General features: G+C 26.6%; 1 protein-coding gene across 1 annotated transcript in view; it reads left to right on the top strand.

Annotated features, from left to right (window-relative positions):
* Positions 1 to 1,085: 1,085 nt before the first annotated feature.
* The window catches only part of LOC134831347 (uncharacterized), a 37,227-nt gene continuing 17,926 nt past the window's right edge, over positions 1,086 to 20,386 (top strand). Inside the window, exon 1 of the mRNA XM_063845064.1 lies at positions 1,086 to 1,489. The gene's annotated coding sequence lies outside the window, so the exon portion shown is untranslated. The remainder of the gene's footprint in view (positions 1,490 to 20,386) is intronic.

The raw sequence follows: 20,386 nt of genomic DNA, 5'->3' as shown, positions 1-20,386 counted from the left end.
AAAAGTACTTTTTCAAGTGTATTAAATCTATTCTATTCTAATATATTCTAATTAATCCAAACCAAGCAAAAATTCAACGAAAAACCTAAATCTGCCACTGTTCGTATCGTCCATGAAGAGAATGCTTGATAAAGAAACGAAATTAAGTACTACAAATCCAACGACCAAAAATTAAGAGCATTTCAAAAAATTTTCCACGAAGATCTCCCAATATCTTTTTCGACGTAAAAACATTCCTAAAAGCCTCTTTAATAAACTGTCAATTCTTTAAATTCAATTCTCTATAAACTTTCTCTTCTATTCTTGGGTGAAAAAATCCATTTAAAGCAAATTCCCTTCTTTTCTCGGAAAATTTCAAACATTTCACTCCAATCATCTAACAATCCAAACAATTTCCAACACATTTTTCGTACAGTAGCCGCCACACCGCGTCTCCCGTTTCTTCAATGCAAACAGTAGTGCAAATTTGTCAGTCATAATAAATAAATGTTTCTCATGTGTTCTTCGGCTTTACACTACAATGCATACCACGCTCAAAATAAATATCATTCAGAAGCACCAGACTATGCTGCTTCGCATGCTTGCTTGAATATTTATTAAATTTTATTTGTCATACAAACCGTACGAACGCCGCTCAAACGGAATAGAATGGAGTTTAAAATGAAGTTACATTTGAACAAATTGACAAAGAACGAGACACAAATTGAGAGAACATGCGAGAGAGTAACTCAGGCAATTATTTCCAAGTGATCACGTACAAAAAGTACGAAGATCAAACCAAAACAAGACAAAAAAGAGAGAGAATGATCGTACACAGAAACTCGTAGATGCACGACGCAAAAGAGAAATAAACGAGAATTGAGTGACTTAACTTAAAATTGTTTAATCCATCATACGAATGGAATTCCAGTGTTTAAGTAACCGGCGCTTAGTATTGACGTATAAATATTTTTATTCGTTTTATCTGCGCAAGAATTTTAATCTTGTACATCAGTTGATCAATTAATTATTTTTTTTTTTAATTGGAAAAATTAAAAAAAAATAAATAAAAATTATTAATAAAAAAATAAAAAATTATAATAAATTTTTGATAAATATACAAAAAAAAAGTGAAGTGAATAAAAAAAAATTAATAACGAGAAATGTTTGGTCGCAATAAAAATACAACAAAAAAATAAATAAATAAAAAAAAGCATGGAATTCGACCGTTTCAACCATATGTGACGAAAAAAGTATATCATATTCATAATTTCCATCAAATTTATCAGAGCAAAAAATTTGAATAATATTCACAACAATCGCTAAAGTATTTAGTAGCGAAAAAAAATTAATGAGACAGAAAGTCAAGGATATAAAAAAATAAAATATAAAACTATTCATGAGTGTTTTTTCGTAGAAAAATATTTACACATGTTGGATATTTTTTAAAAGCAAAAATTTATTTCACCAGAAATCGATAACGGAATTAATTTAAAATAAAATTTTTAAGGTAAGTGACGACAAATTTATAATAAATGACGTAAAATTGGTTTTTGGGAATTTCTGCGTAAATGAGTGAAATTTTTGTAAATAAAGTTCATGTTTGAATAGAACCGGACGTTCAATCCAATATTACTAAAAAAAAGAATATCCTGTGAAAAATATCCTAATCTCGTTAAAGCATCACAAATAAAAAAATAACAACAAAAAAAATGTTGCAAAAAAAAAAAACTTCCTCTATTATTCAATGAGAAATTTCATGCTCTTCTTCACACAAGATGTTTTTTTTTTGTATTTTTTCTCCTTGCTGCATGGACCAACGTAGGACTCTTGAAGAGTAAATTGAATGCAAAACTGTGTGGAAAAGATAAAAGGCAATAATCCAATCTACGATACGGCGATGCCATTTTACAACAAGATACAAGAAGGACTGACACTAATCTGTGAGATGACCATAACTCAATTTTTGTCATGATTTCGCATCGTTTTACCATTGCATTTGGTTAGCAATGCGCATAAAAACTTCATATGAGCATGACCCAGTTTTTGTGTGATTTGATAAAATTTTTATCGACAGATTTTTTGTGCTTTGTTAAAATTATCTCATATCGCCTCAAGGTTAATTCAATCTCTTCTTGTACCTGTCCGCAAATTATCTTTGGGTAAATTAGGTGCAAATATCAAGCGCCGACAGGGATGATGGATGGGTTGGATAACCTAATTTTTATTTTGATGATATTAAGAGGCGCTTATGATGACAAAAAAATTTAATTATTTTTCATTAACACTCGTTTTTGAGTGAAACGATGGTAATTAAAGGGAAACCCATCGACGCGATTAAGTGGCTCATTAGCACATTCCATGCGATAATGCGATGAGGACACGTGGCAGAGAGTTGTGCTTTACATAATTTATTATAGTGGGTCGATTTATTTATTTTATGCATGATTTTGCTGGACGTTCGTAATATTTAATTCAAATGATACTTATTACACACTTTTTTATTGGAATTTTAATTTAATTTATTTTATCATGCGAAATGCATTAAAATATTACAAAAAAAAAATTATGTAAGCTGTGCAAAGTTAATGCAGTTAATTTTTATGAAAAATACTTTTTAATTAAAAAATTGAATTGTTTTAATTTATTTTTTAAAAAATTCAATAAATTTTTTATTAATTTAATTTTAATAATTTTTTTTATTTTTATATTTTAATTTATTTTTTTTATTAATTAATTTTAATTTAATTTTATTTAAAATTTAATTTTTAAAATTAATTTTAAAATTTAATTTTAATTTAATTTTTTATTTAATTTTAATTAATCAATTATTTTTATAAGTTTAAAAAAGTTCCATATTTATTTTATTTTTAAAAACTTCACAAAAAAATTATTTATTTTTTTTAATTTAAAAAAATATTTTAGGTATCTAAAAATTGTTTAAAATTAATTAAATTAATTTTTTTTTATTATTATTATTTTTTATTATTTTTTTATTTATTTATTTTATTTATTTTTTCATTTTAATTAATTTTAATATTTTTAATTATTTTTACTAAATTTCTTTAAAAATTAATAATTTTTTTTGCTTAAAAAATTCCATAAAATTTATAATTAAAAATGTAAACACTACTCAAAAATTTTTATTTATTATTTTAATTGAAAAACAAAAAAAAATAATTTAACAAAAAAAACTTATCACAAATAACAAAATCTCATTAAATCACCCGAAATTGCATTGCACGCTTATCTGATAAGTGATGATGGAATGGCATGATGTCCGAAAATTTTTTCAATTATATAAAGATTAAAGCAAAAAAAAAAAACTGAAAGCAAAACAAAAACAAAGCGAAAATCGGATTATCTTTAACAACTTTTTTTTTTGACTCGACCATTTCTATTTGAAAAAAATATTAAATTTTTAACTCGAATTTTTTCACTCCTTTTGAAAAAAAAAATAAATCATCATAACAGAATTATGTAAACTCTAGCAACAAACAAATAGAAATTATTTCAAGCAAAAATTAAATAAATCCTCAACTTAAATTTGAGGCTTACATGAAAACAAAAAAAAATATTTTTATGAATATGCATCATTGCAAGCGCTATTGTTAATTTTTTTTCTCCACTCTCACATGCGTGTTTATTTTGTATTTTGTTGTTTTTGTAGGAGTTGAGTTGTAAACGAGTTCGACTTTTAAACGATGAAAAAAAAAGAGTTTATGTTGCAATTTATGTTGTGCACAAACAAATATTATTATGCTGTTATGTGTCTTGTAATGGCTTTGTTGGGTGTTACAGCAGCTGAAACAATAAAAGTACCACTTAGTAAGAGGCTTTCGAATTTTTTAAAAAAATTTTTGATGTAATAAAAAAATATTTTTTGACACTCACTCATTATTTTTTTTTAATTACAATTTTTGACTAGACTAAAATTTCATAAAATTTATAATGAGAAAAAAAATATTAATTAGCATTTCTCTTAAAAAAAAATTGAATGTATGCAAAAATAGCAGTTGCATTATTATTTCCTTATCTACTAAATTAAATTCTATTGTTTGCGATTTTAATGAACTTATTCATACGGTGACGTAGATGAGCAGAAAAAAAAACTTTTTAAGCTATTATAATGCGCTGCTTATGCATGTAATTGTACCCATTATGTGTTTTAATGAGAGGAATTTTTTTCATGATCATATTATAATAATGAAAAAATGAAGACAAGGATTATATTTTTTCTCGGAAAATAATTTTTTTTCACTGTTACGTACTTTTGAAGGAAGCTCTTCACTGCAAACAATGAATTTTTCTACTTCACTCCGTCGATGGATCAATTTTATTCTGATTTTATTCCGATGATCTCATTTGAAAGCGTAACAAAAGTAAATCGCTGTAATAATCTCGCTTGTAAATTGGCTGTTATTGATAAGAACTATACGAGAGATGAGAACGTTATCAATGCTCGGATTATTTTAGAGCCATATTTTGTTGACTAAAAGGTCAGAATTTTTGTGCTGGAACGTTATCTCGGATAGGAGAAGAGGAGCCAGTCGCGGCTTGTTGTTTGTAGGTTAGTTTGTAGTAAATAGAAAAAAATGCGTCAAACAATGATATTGATTGGAAACTTTTTTTTCCCTGGTTTTGTTTGTTTTTTCTAAGCTAAGTAGTAAATGTTACTTTTGTATCTATTGACATCGTAGAGCAGAACAATATGTTGATTGTAATAAAAAATGTGTTTGTTACATTTTTTTCCAATCCATCAAACGTGTAGTGAAATGAATTCTAAGGCGTTGATGACAGAAAGTGATGAAAAAATATTCCAATATGGCTTTGAATGTCGGATTTGGAGTCATTCTTGATCAATTAATTAAAATTAATAATTAAATAATTTTAATTAATTTAAATAATTAAAATAAATACTTAAAATAATTAAATTTAATTAATTAAATTAATAATTAATTAAAATTAAATTATATAAAAAAATAAAATTTTAATAATTCAATAATTAATTTAAATAATTAATTTAATTTAATTAATTAAAAAATTATAATTAATTAATTTTTAATATTAAGCAATTTTTTTTAAATAAAAAAATATTTTTTTCTAAATTTTTATTTTTTTAAATTATAAAATGAATTAAATTAAATTCAATTAATTTTTTAGTTCTTTTTAAAATTAAATTTTTAAATCTGAATTAACTAAAATAAAAATTAAATAAAAAGTTTTGAAATTTAAATACTTTTTATTTATTTTTTTAAGTTTATTTAAATTTAAAAACTTAAATTAAATCTAGGACTAAAAAACTTAGTTGAAATTTGTTTAAAATAAAAAAAAAAAATAAATTTAATTTTTAAAAATAAAAAAAAAAATTTCATATTTAGCAATTTTTTAACTTTTTTTTAAATTCATATTTAAAAAATTTAATTAATAATTAATTTTTCTTTTAATATAAATCTTTTTAATTTTTTCAAAATTAAAATTAATTTTTTAATTGACCTTTAAATCTAAAAAAAAAAATTATTTTTAAAATTTTTATTTAATTATTTTTAGTAAAAAATTATTAAAAGCGCTCACAATCTTTAAAACTCCCTCACAACAATCACTTCTAACAGCATATTTTATCACTATTAGCTACAACTATCACAGCAATATCGACTGTTAAGTCAAACAAACTCTCTTTTTTTTCTATCAATCCGTTACTGCAACAACGTTCGTGCGCCTCCATCAAATACCATGAAAAAAAAACATGATGGCAAACAATATTAAAGCTCACTCGATATGCTCTGGTTTTGTTATTTATTTTTTATATTTATTTTTACATTTCCGCCAATATTTATTTTTATTCTCGTGTCGATCACGTCCGACTTTTTGATTATAAAGCATCAAATTATCTAAAAAAAAAAATTATTTTTTTTTTAAGAATTTCGTAGAGAAAAGAAAGAGAGAGAGAAAGATGAGAAACCGGAAAGATTTTCAAAAAAATATTTTTTAAATTGGGTTGTGAATGGTTTTGTGAACGGTTTGAGAACAAAAAATAAAATTGTTGTCCATCGAACACAAAGCGCACGACGAATGGAATGCAGTAAAAAAAAAGTTGTTTATTGGCTTAGCCTAGCGAAGAGATGAGAATTTTGTCATTAATTTATTCCGTTGTTTGGAGAAGTGGACCTCTGACAATGAATGACATTCTTTTCTATCGTTTTTTCTCTTCTTTTTTTAATGTTTTCTCGTCGTTCATAAGTTTTTTCATAGAATAAACTCGGAATTGGTAATAAAGAAATTCTTCGTTTATTAAAAATAAATAAAAATTTAATGGCTTGATTTATGGGCAAGGGCAAGTGTGAGCGTGTTTTGGAATAATTTTCATACAAATTGAGGAAATTTGACAAAAATTAAGATTTTTTTAGCAGTTTTATGTCAAAAAAAATTTTTTTTTTCGAAAAAAAAATCTTCTTGAAACGAAAAACGTAAAGAAGACTTTTGATGAAGACAGAATAAAATAACGAATAAAATTATAAAGATAAGCAAATGTCGTTTAAGATTATCTCGACAATGTAAATATCAAATAATACAAACGTCTGAACGTATAATAAAAAGGTATTCTTTGAATACAAAAATACAAATTAATAAAACTAACGAATAAAAAAATATTTTAATGCCTATAAACAAGTCATAAATATTAATTTATTACAAGACATGTCAATACAAACGACGAACTGACAAATTGCGAGGTGGGAACTCGAACGCGACATACTAATTAGCTCGTTCCAATGGGAATTTTTCTCATTAAAACTATTTTTTTTTTCTTTTCAAACACATTCACCGGAAACCACTTCAACTACCTTTTGACAAATTTCGTCAAAATTCTTGAACAAATTTCTTGTAACTTATCAGTCAGAATTGAATATCATGTAATTGTAAACACAAAACCTTGATGGAATATTTTATGAATGAATCGATATCAGACGGGAGATAAGGCAACAGTAGTAGTCGAGTAACATTGCACCGGAAATTTGGATTGTTTGCATTAGAATTTAAATGGATTCGCATTTTTTTGTTAGTTTTAGTTGTTTGTTTTTGTTGTAATTCTGTCTGGCAGAGGAACGATGATGATGAAACTTCATTTGAACGGAAGAGAAAGTTGGATATTTATTACGTTTTTTGACTAATTTCGTGCAACATAAAGATATAAATTAAAATTACTCATCATGCAAATTTGTTAGTTAGAAATAATAATAATGGGAAGTTTTTTTTTTCTTATTTATTTTTTGAAAATTTTTATTATTTGCGCAGAAGTGAACATGAAATGAAGCGATTTTAAGCAAATATAATTTAGTTTCCTTCTGTCTTTTCTTTGAGTTTGTTTAATTTTTATCGTCTCGTTACTCCGTGATGCAAAATGAGACAAATTTAGGTCTTAAAAATAAAATGTAAGTTTTAAAATTTTAGAGCTAGGGCCTAGATTTTAATTTTGAACTTACGATTTTAAAAATATAGCTCTTCAGATTTTGAAGTTAGGTCAAAATTTTTAAAGTTAGCTCTTCAGATTTTGAAGTTAGGTCAAAATTTTTAAAGTTAGCTCTTCAGATTTTGAAGTTAGGCCTTAATTTTTAAAATTAGCTCTTCAGATTTTGAAGTTAGGTCAAAATTTTTAAAGTTAGCTCTTCAGATTTTGAAGTTAGGTCAAAATTTTTAAAGTTAGCTCTTCAGATTTTGAAGTTAGGTCTTAATTTTTAAAATTAGCTCTTCAGATTTTGAAGTTAGGTCAAAATTTTTAAAATTAGCTCTTCAGATTTTGAAGTTAGGCCTTAGTTTTTAAAATTAGCTCTTCAGATTTTGAAGTTAGGCCTTAATTTTTAAAATTAGCTCTTCAGATTTTGAAGTTAGGTCAAAATTTTTAAAGTTAGCTCTTCAGATTTTGAAGTTAGGTCAAAATTTTTAAAGTTAGCTCTTCAGATTTTGAAGTTAGGCCTTAATTTTTAAAGTTAGCTCTTTAGATTTAAAAGTTAGGCCCTTAGATCTTAATTTAGGGCTGTTAGATTTTAAACATAGACCTTTAGAAAATTTTTAGCTCTTAGATTTAATTAAAAACTAAAACTAAAAATTAAAACTAAGCTCCTTGATCATTAAATTTACCCATTTTAAAACAACTCAACACTTAAAATTACGAAAATTAAGTTTGATATGCTCAACGCTTGCATAATAAAACAAGAAAAGGTAAAATAATTGAATTATTTGAATAATTTATTTGAAATTCATCCAAACATGATGGAAACTTCTCCTTTATCAATACGAAAATGAAAAACTAACATTTCTCCAATGCTCAAAGGAAAATTCAATTTAACAAACGTACGTGAGAAGACATTTGTTATTTGATCAAGAGAACGCACAAACTTTTTAAAGTAATTTTTAAAGTGTCTTCCGAGCTCTTTATTACAACAACAACAACAACAACGGTAACAAATCAGTGTGATTGATTAAAACATGCTTTCATTGTGACTTTTTGATTTCTTTCGAACACAATACGTTTCAGTACACGAGGAAGACAAAACGTGCGGTAACAAAGACAAGACAGTTGACCCCACAGTTGCGTTGCCTACGCGAGCCACGCCAGCACGACAAAAGCTTGTTACTTGTGGTGTGGGCTTGGCTCGTTTTTCTTCTTCTTTATTGCCTGTGTGTCGTCTCTCATTGTGACTGAATTGTGAGAATTTTGTTTTGTTTTGTCTTTTTATCTCAGTCTGGAACATTGTTTTGATTAAGACAAATAAAAATCCGTTTTACTCGTGATTTTTGTCAAGGGCGCTTTATTTATTGACCTAGTCTTGTTCGTTTAATTCTAAGTCATAACAAAAAAAAAACACCTTATGGCATTAAACTAATCCCTAGTAAAAAAAATATTCTTGTGATTTTTTACCATATGTGACTTTTTTTTAAAGCACACTTGATTTTTGAAGCACATTCCTTCGAAGCCGATTCAATCCGCCGCTCACGCAAATTTAGTCTAACAACCTAATATTATTATTTTAACGAATTTATTTTGTATCTTGTTAAAATTTGAATATTATCCGGCTAAAAAATCTCGTACCAACTAATTTTTGTGTACAAGACTCGGACATTAGTAATTCAACACCTTCTCGACACCTCCATTGAGACATGAAAAAAAAACATGACAAATAGCCATTTGGTAACATGTGTCGCGGCTCGGATGTCGAAAAATAGATCTTTAAGCAAGAAATCGTTTAAAAATCAATGGACACCCACTCAAAGTCGACGACGATTTGTGTGACGAATTTCATGGCACACGACACTCATTTTAAATTCATGAGAACGGACTTTCACGCGGATTTGAAAAAAATGTTCACACATGATTTTTTTAACGTGACTAATAATTATTTTCCAAGCATTTTCCTTTTTTTTTCAATAACAGTCATTTTCTACTTACTTAGTTGTTGGTGTCATGTCATGTCGGCTGCAAAAAAAGTTGCATAAGATGTGAAAAGCATGCATAAATAAGTGCAATTTGCAAATCATTCCGAAAGAGGAAACATTTAAACACAACATACTACTTAGTCCAATTTATTTGTTCGCATTATGCCACAAAGCGGAATGCAAACGATTTGATGATGATGATAGTTTTGATCCAAATTAAATAATTGCGGCCTATTAATTCTCTCTCTACGTTTTCGAAAACGATAGCAATAGATTAGGATTTGCAAATAAATGTGCGGTTTAATTTTTCACATAAAAAATGAGAGAAATTCAATTCAACTGCACGCGAAGAGAGCAATCGGAAAAGACAAATAAAATTAAAATAAATTAAATTTATATTAACTTTTGTGACATTTTGTGGCAATTACCGGGAGTCGATTGCTGAGTAATTGAGTTTTAACCGCATTTCATGTTTTAATTTTTTTTTTCACCTTAGTTATGAATTTTTGGTCGTTGTTGATAAAAATTTTATTGTGAAAAGGAAATTTAATACACTTTAGTGCATTTACGGTTGACAATTTTTGTTAATGAAAAAATTAATAATCAGCAACTTTTGATTTAATTTTTGACAATTTATGTGCAATTATCGCATTTCGTGTTCAATTTTTCGTTTGGGCGATACCAATGAAGTTTAATATTGAATTTTATTTGCGATTATTATGATAATTTTTGAATATTTTAAACGTGAGGTGATAGTTGGAAACAGTGCGGGAAATCAGGAGTTAGGTTATTGGGTAAATTTTGGTTTTAGCTTTAGTTGAACTAAATTCATCAGTTTTTGAAGTTAGCTCTTCAGTTTTTGAAGTTCGCTCTTCAGTTTTTGAAGTTAGCTCTTCAGTTTTTGAAGTTAGCTTTTCAGTTTTTGAAGTTAGCTCTTCAGTTTTTGAAGTTAGCTCTTCAGTTTTTGAAGTTAGCTCTTCAGTTTTTGAAGTTAGCTCTTCAGTTTTTGAAGTTAGCTCTTCAGTTTTTGAAGTTAGCTCTTCAGTTTTTGAAGTTAGCTCTTCAGTTTTTGAAGTTAGCTCTTCAGTTTTTGAAGTTAGCTCTTCAGTTTTTGAAGTTAGCTCTTCAGTTTTTGAAGTTAGCTCTTCAGTTTTTGAATTTAGCTCTTCAGATTTTGAAATTAGCTCTTCAGTTTTTGAACTTAGCTCTTCAGTTTTTGAAGTTAGCTCTTCAGTTTTTGAAGTTAGCTCTTCAGTTTTTGAAGTTAGCTCTTCAGATTTTGAAGTTAGCTCTTCAGATTTTGAAGTTAGCTCTTCAGTTTTTGACTTTAGCTCTTCAGATTTTGAAGTTAGCTCTTCAGTTTTTGAATTTTAGATTGAAAAATTAATAATCTCATACAAGAACGAATTCCGGGGAAAAACATATTTTCCATTTCTATGTCATCAAACGAAATATCCGATAAACGACAGTACATGACAATTTCCGATAAAAGTGCTCAAATTGCAGCTCTTTGCACCAAATCTTCTTTGATCTGCCTGCATTGTCGATCTTTTATATAAATCGTCATCATTTCTCTGTTGGGGGAATTTTTGGTTGCAAAACTATTTTAGTGATGACATGAAAAGTTTTTCGCAAAATCACTCGAGTGCGTTAGCTGAGAGATGGAAAACAATCAAAACAAAGCCAGATTATCTTTTACTTTTTGTAACATTTTTCGATGGATGCATGCGAACGAAATGAATGGCAGATAGACTGACATGCTGGTGATAGGATGATGATGATGATGTTGACGAGTTGTATCAATATATAGTAAGCCAGCCGTGGGAAAATTGCATACATAATTATTATGCAGAAATTGTAAACTACAGAAAATGGAGTAAAGTAGATATTATGATGATGATGACGGTGATTTTGCGTGTACGACGAACTGAATATTCATATTTATTCAAGTGGTGTACAAACAGCAGGCAGCACAAAATGTGTTGTCAAAAAATTTTTGTTTCACGTGCCGCATATTCCTCGAGAGATTTTGCATAAATTACAGCTCGTGTCATGTCCGAAATGTTGTTTGAGCATTTTCAACGGCGGTTGATGGAATTTAATAGGCTTGTCTTCCGGTCATTTAAATTTGAATATTACTTCCAAAAGTCCTCGTTAATGTCAAATTTTGTCTTCCTCACAAAAATTTGTTCAAATCTTCAAAAAGTGACATCTGTCATTTTAAACAAACACGACACTGACCTTATCAACCTTTTGAACAACATTTTCGTCATCAAAATCGTCATCTACCTTCAAAGGTCGCTCATAAAACCATAAAAATCATCATAAATCCATGTAAATATTTATTTCGTAAAGAGAAGATGAAGAAAAAAAATGCTATAAAATGTAAATTTCCGCTTCCATTAAAATAAAAATAAGAATTTGAATACTTATTTTTTTAATGCGATTTACTCGATGGGTGTTTAAAAACCTACACACAAAAAAATTCTCAACAGTAGTTCATAAAAATTCTTTTGGACAGAATATTTATGAGAAAATTATCTTTTTTAGCATTTCCGGAAGCTTTTCCACTTTCGTGAATATTTTTTCTGTATTTTATTTATTTTTTTCTTCATTTCACACAATGAAATTCCAATTACACTCTTAGGGATGTAACTCAATATTGTAATTCTTCGCAAGGTCGAGAATGTCATAAACATCCAGAGACATAATAATTGGTGTGATAATTGACATTAATGGATTTAGCAGAAAATCGAAAAAAAATAAAAGAAATTTTGCGACACTCGCCAATTAAATTCTTAGTAAAAGTTTTTCATTTCTCCTTTTAATTGAATTGAATTACGATGAAAATGAGTTTTTGTTACTACGAAAAAAAAAATACGAGAAAAACTTGCAATTAACGGAAATACGATTTTTACTAATTATTTTGAGTTTGACACAATTAAGGCGTATTTTTTTGTTATTATTATGTCGAAGATGATAGAATTAATTAAAACAAAAGAGGAACGAGGGGGAGTAAAAACAAAAGAAAAAATGTTCTTGATTCTAGGAAATTTTGTAGAGTTTAATTAATTGCTTCTAATTAAATTCTTATGATAAAATCTATGAAATTTTTAAAAAAAAATAATTTAAAAAATTATTAAAAAAAAATTAGTAAAAAAAATAAAATAAAAAATTAATTTAAAAATTAAAAAAAAAAAAAAAAAAAAAAATTAAATAAAAAAAAAATTTTGAAATTAATAAAAAATAAAATATTAAAAGAGTAACATAAAAAATATTTAAAAATATAAAAAATATTAGTAAAAAAATTAATAAAAAAAAATAAAATTAAATAAAAATAAAATTATTTGAAAAAAAAACTAATTTAAAAATATTGTTTTTTTTTTAATTTTGAAATATTATTTATTTTTTTAAATTTAAATTTAAAACTAATATTTAATGTAAATTTTAAAATAAAATTAAAAAAAAATAAAAAATTAAAATAAAAAAAATAAATAAAATAAAAAAAGAAAAAAAAATAAAAACAAATTAAAATAAATAAAAAATCGAGAATGTTCTAAAAGTTGCAAAATCAAAGCATCCGAGTTCATTACTCAACAAAAAGCTAACAATAAACGTGGAAATGTGTGTCGGAATTACGGCTCGCTGCACATTGCTGCCATAAAGCACGACACACCCGGAGTTGTTGCTGCCCCGTTTGCTGCTCACTTTTGAATAAAAAAAAATGCAAATTCGTTCTCAATCACAGAAATTATATTTAAAAAAAAATTGAAATAAATTATTTTTGCTGGCATAAGCAGTTACACACATTTTGGGCTCGAGAACAATGACTTGGCATGGCATGAAGAAAGCAAGTGATGCAAAACATCGCATTGTTAATATTTTTTTTATTGTTGATGCATATTTTTATACAATTTTTTTTTATTATGCTGAGCAGACATGAACATTGGAATGAACGAGGAAAACAAGCAAGAGGCAAGCAACAAACAAATAATCATTATTACAAATAATAATAACAATAAATCCAATATATATTGATGCGATGTTGATGATGATGACACAGAATGAAGAGAGAGAAAAAAAAAGTCGAGTAGCAATTTGTTGGGAGTGTAGTTCTTGGAATACGAAATAGATAGAGACAATAAATGTCGAAAATAAAACTGAAATGAACAACAAGAGAGCAATAATGATGACAAATTTTTACCGGGATGTGCAATGAATTTTCTTGTTTTGAATTTTTTTTCGGCAAAATTGGCATGATGTTACGCAATTATGAGATTTTTTTCTAGAAATGAAGAAAAATTTCCCTTTGAGACTTATTGGAGATAATTTTAGTAAAAAAATTTACGAAAAATATATTTTTTTAATTTTATTAATTTTTGATTGAAATTAATTTATTTTATAAAATTGTTTTTAATTAAAATTATTAAATAAAAAATTTATTTATTTTTTAATTAATTTAAAATTAATTAAATAAATTATTTTAAAATTATTTTTAATTAATTCAATTAATTAAAGATTTTGAATTAATTTTAATTATTTAAAAAATTTAATGATTTACAAATTAAAAAAAAATTTTAAAAAATTTAAAAATAAAAAATTAAAATCAAAAAAATTATTTTAAATAAGAAAAAATTTTTTTTAAATTATTTTAATTTTAAAAATTGAAAAAAAAAAAATTAAAAATAAATCTAAAAAAAAAAATTTGTAAATTTAAAAAAAATAATTTAATTAAATTAATTGCATTAAAATTTTTTTTTTAAAAAAAAAAAAAAAAAAATAAATAAATAATATATTTTAAGATTATCTTTAAAAAATCTTAAATGTATCCATTTTCCATCAAAAAGGCGCCAAAGCTCACATAAATATATAACTTTCAATCAAAAAACTTTTGCAATAACAAACATGAAATTGACAAAGTTTTTTTTTTGCATCTTTCAAGTGTAAAATGTTGCAATTGCAACTCTGATTGGATTGCTTCCACGAAATAATGAAGAAAAGAGGATCTCATCAGCTTTTGAAAAGAAAAACGCAAAGAAAGTATTCAAAAAAAAATTTAAAAAGATTAAATTACAACATTTTACTACTTATTTGTCTTTGAAAGAAGTAAAATTTTCAAATGCAGTAAAAAAATTCATCAAATAAAAATTTTTTAAAAAGTTAATAAAATCATGCAAGCGGTTTTTTTGCTAATTTAACGTTCAAAAGACAAGAAAAAATTTTTTTTTACATTTTTTTTTCCACAAATGCCATTATTTTATTGCATCATTAAAGCAATACAAATGAAAAACTTTTAATGAAAAAAAAAGTTTCCACATGTTTGTAAAGTGCACTTTTGACGAGAACTGATATGAACTTTTTTTTTTGCATTTATTGTCAGAGCTCAGAATTTATAAAAAACCACCAAGTCACCAACGATAAATTTCTGGTCTCGAATGAATTATAATCAGTTGCGGCGCAACAGGCCATATTAAATTCACATTTATTGCGGTAAATCGCCCATTTGCCATCAAAAACGCGTTTTTTATTAATATTTCAATGAATAAAATAAGCCGTGATTTGTGCTGATTTGTGATACGGAATTCCCTCATATATACAAAGAAAATACATTAAGATGTCATAAAAAATGTCCTTGACAGCTACGGAGATAAATTTGGTCGCATCTCATAAATAAAGAGAGATAATTCGGACATGAAAGTTTTCCCGAGAGACGAATTTTTGGTTAAAGATTGAATAAATTGCGTCATTTGGACGTCATCAGACAAGTCTCCGGCGGCTAGTTTGTCGGAAAATGGTGATTTATTAAAGCACAATCACTCGTCTGGCGATGTCACAATGCAAATTTGTCTGTCTATTGTAGAAAAAATTCTGTCTCAAAGAGCATTGACACTTTTTTTTGTGAGAAAATTTGTCATTTTATGTAACAAGAGACCAGCAAATTTTTAAATTTTCAACATTTTCCCTTCTAAGAAATTGATTTTATTCAATTTTTACAGCATTTTTCATTTTTTACCATCCTAAAGCGAAAAACGGGTCAAATTAAATCGTTAATCTTAAAGGATCATATTGATCTTTTAATTTTAGTGGGACGATATGACTTTTCTTAAGACCCTAGGGTCTTTAAAATACGGACCTTAACTTTTTTTTATATGGAGATTTTCCGAAATTTTTAATTTTTTGGAAAAAAAATTTACTTCATTTTTTCAAAAAAATAAAAATTTCGAGAGATTTCCATCTAAAAGTTTAAGGGCCATATTTTTAAGACCCCAGGGTCTTGAAAAATTTTCATATCGTCCCACTAAGAAGGGATCAACATGATTCCCTTTCGAGTTAGTCATCAACAGGCCCAAAAAATCGATCCTTGCAAGAGGTCAATTTGACCCCTTACGATACCAAATTGACCTCTTGACTGGATCGATTTTTTGGGCCTGTTTATGAGTTATTCGAAAGGGAATCAAATTGATCCCTTAAGAGATCAAATTAAGCATTTAAGGGATCAGAAAATGCCTTTAAGGGGTCAATTCGACTCCTGAGGGGTCAATTCGACTCCTGAGGGGTCAATTCGACTCCTGAGGGGTCAATTCGACTCCTGAGGGGTCAATTCGACTCCTGAGGGGTCAATTCGACTCCTGAAGGGTCAATTCGACTCCTGAGGGGTCAATTCAACTCCTGAGGGGTCAATCTGATCCCTTTTAAACCCTTAAGGAACCAATCTGACCCGTTTTTCGCCCTCAGGGCAACATTTCTCGCTTCAAATGCCTAACGAGCCAAATTGAAAGGTTTTTGCATGAAAAAACTTTTAAAAAGAAAATTGATTTCACAGAATTCACCAATCGAAGTGTAAATGAAATCCTTCACATGTTTTACTTGTTGCAACAAAGGATATTACGAACAAAACATCACCAAGGTTAAAGCCACAAAAAGTCGTTTACAAGACGATTTCATACAAAAAAATAACCTTAAAGGAGATGTTTACAAAATCCTTAACACAAAACCACAATTTTTTTCTCTTTTTTTCAAGATTTCTGGCCATTACGAGTTAAGTACGATGAAAAAAATAATCCTTAACCCACAAAAAAAAAACGCATGATTGAAAATTTTGTGGTTTGGCATTTTTTTGTGTTTGTGTCTCTTCTCTCTCTCTCCATTCTCGTCAATTTGGCGAATGAAGTCCATGTACGTTGTAAATTTATTGCATCGTCACATTGGCATTCAGACTGCTGCATTTATAGCTAAAAAGGCAGAAAATGCAATTTTCTCCGTATTTTCTCTTACTGTAAATTTTTTTGCTGCTGGTTTGCAAAAAAAAAACGGATTCGTGTCATGGATGGATTTACAAACGGCACTAACAAACCCACATTGTTAGACGTGTTCACAAGGAAAATACAAAAAAAAAGTGTAATGTCATCGTGAAAAAAGATGTGACTGGATTTTTTCATTGAGTTGACCATCGAACGTGAATAAACATTGAAATTTTTGCGAAGGAGGATTTTTTTTCGGCACTTTGTAATTAAATAGGATGCGATTGGTGACGCAAAATTTTTTGATTGCACTTCAATTTCGGGTAATTCATCGCTTTTATCCGGTTTTTAGTGAAAGATGTGCGAAAAATTGACACGTATGGGGATTTTTTCCGGGAAATTTTTTGTGCATGCTTGAAATGAATTGTGTCGTAATTGAGAAAATATTTTTTTAAAAGCATCCTCGAGGTGATTTTTTGTGAATTAAACTCGTTTTATCGTAAAAACTACAATTTTTCAATTACCTAAAAGAGTAATTGAACGATAAATGTTGGGAATTTGCATTTTTTTTAAGTTTAAAAAGTTTTTCATTCCTAGAAATGAAAAACTAATTTGAGAGTTGTTGAATTTTCAACAGGACTCTACAAGTTGAAGTACTTTTTGAATGAATTTCTATGAAAACCAGACTAATTTTTTGTATTTTATTTCATTTCAGGTGAGCTCACATGACATAAAAGGAAAAAATTGAAGACTTTTAAGGTATTTTCTGCTTTTTTTGGCATTTAAATCATAATTTTTCTCTTTTTTGTGTAAAAAATTCTAATGAACTGTAAAAATAGCTGAAAATCGTTCAAAAATCTTTCCATTTAAAAAAATTTCTCACACTAATTTACAAATTTTATGAATTTGCATTTTTTTCCTTTTTGATGAATTTAACAAGAAAATTTCTAACAAGAAATTTTTTGTCATGGTAATAAATTTTAACAAAATTTGCTCCTTGTTGATGTTTTTTTGGTTAATTTGTTTACGACTTGGCACAGCAGGAGATGCAGAACATCTTTACAGTCCTTTTTACGGATTTTTATCGGGATTTTATGAAGAACAACTGGCAAACGGGCGTGAGAATTGTAACAAGATTCCTTTTTAACCTGAGTCCGAACCGATATTTGAATCGATAAAAAATCGTAAAATTTACACTTTTGTTCATTTTTAATTTAAAAAAAAAAATATTTTTTTTTTATGAAAAAAAAATCAAAGTAACACAGGAAATTAATCTCAATCATTAATTTAATCATCCGTCATCGCGTTTGAGAAATTTATTTATTTACAATTTTTTTCGGGTAAAAGTTTTTAATTTAATTTTTTTAATGACAGAAACGTGTGTGAGAGTTTCGACATATGTTTTTTTCTATATTTTTTAAAAATATATTTTTCGTCATTGTTGTTTATTTTTAAAACTTTTTGGATGCGTAATTAGTTCCTCAGAACGTCAAAAAGTTATATTTACGGTGATTGAATAAATAAACAGAAGCAGTACAAACTAACATAACATCCTGATTTAATAAAAAAAATAATGCACGAAAAAATGAAACCAAACCAGTTTTTCGGGAGACATTTTTTTTTATTTTTTGAATAGAAATGTTTTCTTGGAATTCAGGAAATGTGAACGCGTCCCATTTTGTTCTTTAAGGATATCAACTTTCAATTTATTTTTTCTTAAAAAGTATTAAATCTTGAATGAGTAGATAGAAAAAAATAAATGAAAGGTGACAGGAAATGAAGTTTCTTTCCTATTCATGCCATTTAAGGAAAGAATTTCCTTTGTCAATTTAAAAGTCGACTATTTTTTTGACAAGTGAATTGATTTTTATTTTTTTTTTTATTTATTACAAGTTGCGTAAAATTTGTTGCGTAAAAATAAATTTGAAAAAAAAATATTTAATTAATTAGGTAATTTAGTAAAAAAAAAATATGTTTTATAAATTTATTAATAAATTTAATTAAAAATTTTAATTATTTTATTAATTTTTTATAATTTTATAATTTAAATTAAATTTATTTACAATTTTTATTTATTTATTATTTTCAATTATTAAATTTACCTAAATTGTTTTTTTTTTTAATTTTTTAAAATTTATTTTTAAATTTTTTTAAGTGATTTGTTGTGTAAAAATAAGTTTTAAAAAAATAATTTAATAATTTAATTATTAAATTAAATCAAAAATTTTAATTATTTTATTAATTTTTTAAATTTTATAATTAAAATTAAATTTATTTACAATTTTTATTTATTTATTTTCAATTTTTGAATTTACTTTTTTTTAAATTTAAATTTTTTTTAATTTTTAAAAATTAATTTTTAATTTTTTTAATGAGTTGTTAAGTAAAAAAAAAAAGTAAAAAAAATATTTAATTAAATTTATAATTTTTTATTCAACTATTCATATAATATTTTAATTTTTCTAATTTTATTTATTTATTTTAATTTTTTTAATTAATTTATTATTTTTTCTTAATTTTTTTAATTTACTTCTTATTTTATTTATTTTTAAAACTTTTATTTATTTATTTTTCTATTAAAAGATCTTTTCAAAATTTATTTCCGCTCGTACTTTTCATGAGCGCCGCATGTTAATGACCCTCCTACATTAATTATTCATCAAATCCTGTACATATCGGCGTGTGTTTTCAATTTTAAACCATTTTGTTTACACTTTGAATGACTTTTTAATAAAATTTAAAACGAAATAAAAATTCATATGTCGAAAAAAATAAAAATAAACGAATCCCACACCGGAAATGGAAGCCAATCAAATTTTGTTGTTTTTATTATGTTTACGATTTTTTCTCGTTAATTCACTTTTTTTTTCAGTTGCTCAATATTGGTCATCCAAGTCACGCGTCACTTCAGCGTGTTCCCATCTCTTTCAGGGGAACTTCATGATAATTCAAAACAATAACAATACCACATGAATAACAAATTAATTCTATTCAATTGATTCTAATGAACAATAAAAAAAATATAATTTCATCTCATTAACATGGATGTGACGCAGGTTCTTATTTTTTTTTCATAATTCCTCAAAATTCATTAAAAATTTTTGTGTGCATAAAATTTCACGTTCCCATAGCGTTTCTCATTAAAAGAGGATCAAGTGGTTTTTTTGTACAAGAATGGCGATTGCAACGCTTGTCCCCGAAAAAAAAGCATCCTTGTTCAAAAATTTATCGCTTTTTCCCATCCTCGACAAAAACATCTGTATGAGAGGCAGTAATAAAGAAACATGAATAATAAATCATTTGCATTGCTGTGAAAGAGTACCTGCGAGCGAGCAAATGTATGGATATGGGATTTATGATCGGTCATTATGTCTTGTTGAGCTTTTGTTACGTTCGTTAAATTTTTTTTTTGCTCAAAGTGAGAGAAAGACGGAGATGAGTCGTTCGAAAAATGCAACCATGTCAAATTTTTATGCTTTTTTCGGTCTTTGTCTAGTATGAGAGCAGGTACTTGAATACCTGTTTTTTTTTTGTTTCTCATATACCTTTTGTGCCATATGTTTCGTCAACGACGATTATTATTACTTTTGTAACGAATTTCAAGTGTGAGAAAATATTTCAATATTTTTTTTTTAGGAAAAAGTCATAAATTTTTAACGTTTTACGCCCACGCGCCGCCGAATCCTTATCACTAAAAATAAAAATATTTTTTGAAGGAGGAGTGTTTTGTGTTA

This window comes from Culicoides brevitarsis, chromosome 2 (genome assembly GCF_036172545.1).
Source record: "Culicoides brevitarsis isolate CSIRO-B50_1 chromosome 2, AGI_CSIRO_Cbre_v1, whole genome shotgun sequence".
Classification (NCBI taxonomy): Eukaryota; Metazoa; Arthropoda; class Insecta; order Diptera; family Ceratopogonidae; genus Culicoides; species Culicoides brevitarsis.
Note: the sequence above shows the minus strand (reverse complement) of the source record. Positions and strands in the feature narration are given on the sequence as shown.